The sequence below is a fragment of the Tupaia chinensis genome, unplaced genomic scaffold, assembly GCF_000334495.1.
Source record: "Tupaia chinensis unplaced genomic scaffold, TupChi_1.0 Scaffold000475_1, whole genome shotgun sequence".
NCBI lineage: Eukaryota > Metazoa > Chordata > Mammalia > Scandentia > Tupaiidae > Tupaia > Tupaia belangeri.
The window spans coordinates 846,037-847,957 of NW_006159984.1; positions in this window are offsets into that span (position 1 = coordinate 846,037).

Here is a 1,921-nt window from a genome sequence, read left to right on the forward strand (position 1 = left end):
GCCAAGACATGGAACCAACCTAAATGTCCACAAACTGATGAATGGATTGGGAAAGTGTGGCATATATACTCTATGGAATACTACTCAGCCATAAAAAATAACAGGATCCTGGTATTTGATAGAAAGTGGTCAGATATGGAGGATCTATTGCTGAGTAAAGTAAGCCAGGTTATGAAAGAAAGATATTGTATGTATCCACTTAATATATACCGGCTATCCGCACTCTATGGTAGAGAGCGAAATATTGGAGGACATAAAAGCAGTGAAAGTACTTAATGAGAATAAGACAGTGTGGAATGGGGAGGGTGAAGAGAAGAGGATGGATAAAGATAGCAAGAGAACAAATAGAGAGGCAGGACATTAGTGGGTGATTGGAAAAAACATTGAAAAGGTATTGAATGATGAAGTGGGGAGATAAATGTTTCTGTATTGACTGACATGCATGACATTCTCTTTTGAAAAAGCAATGTAATACACTGTAAAGTTATATTCAATCCAATGTAATATAAGCAAGATTATGATGATAATAAAAAAATTTTAAAAATTATCTTGGTTTTTAATAATCCCTCTAGTCTGAAGAATTCTGTGAGAAATACACTATAACTATTTATCAAAAAACAAAACTTTTCTATTTCTTTAAATCTTACTTTAAATTATGAGTTACTCTCTATAATGGTAATTCAGGACTAGTCAATTCTCATCTCATTTCCAGTTCTTTCACCCATCTTTGCCATAAACATATGTGACATTGGATTTTACTTATTCAATACTGGATACGTATATTATAATGATCCTTGAGGTTTCTGAATAAATATAAATTAAGGCTATAGTGAATTGGGTCAAAATTATATAGAATTCATGTCAAAAAGTAGACATTTCAGTTAGATATGTATACTGTTGGTGATTTGCAGATAATTTTAGATGGAACATGTACAAACTTTCTTTATCATTATCTAGCATTTCAGTCCCGTAATGCCAGCAAAATAATCTTTAGGTTAGGGTAAAATAGGAATTTAAGCTAAAAAGAGAGTCAATTAAAATAAAATTATAAACAACTAATAATAAAAAAAATGAAGATATGACCAATATTATGAAAGTGACCAAAATTTAAGTTTAAGGAAATCTGGCTTTCAATAAAATTCAAGCCTTAAGAGAACAGGATATATATTTATAACCTGAATTCACTGAATTTTTATAGTCAGTAATAAAATTCTGCTTATGTTTACACTGTACTTAATGAATTAGAGTCTTTGAGTTAGCAAGGAGCCTACTAATCAAATTTGCAAGAGACTCAGAAGGGAAAAATTTTAATTTGGAACTAACACTGCCACATTATTTGTGAGAGAGAATGCACTAAAATTTTTTTATCAGTTTCTAAAAGCCTTTTTTTCAGTTAGTTAAATGTTTAATTTGATGAGAGTCTTTTTAGCATTCTGGGTTTAGGTTAGGACTAGATATCTAATTAATCTATGCTTCATACTGAAAATAATTTATTTCTGTATGTCTCAGAAAGACAGAAATATCTTAAGTGAATTTATGCAATGGTTTTATTCACTCACACAAACAAAAGAATGTAGTGTTACCTGGAACAATAGAAGTCTGGGGGGAAAGGACCCTGAGCATACAAGGTCTTCCTCCAGATTTCCTGCAGACTACATTCTATTGGATATGTGTTGAACTGTAGGAAAAACAAAAAAGAAAGAAGAAAGAAAAAAGGTTTTTTTTATCAGTTTTTAAATAAATGTTCCAAATAGGGTCAGATATACTGTTACACATTTGAGTTTGTGTCTTGACACAATTAAAAATTAGACCAAGGGGAGTTTACATTTCATCTATTCATCTTTCTAAAGCACTGATTTAGAAATCTAATTATAAAAATTTACTGTGTTCACTGAGATATTTTCCCCCTCTGATTCTCCAG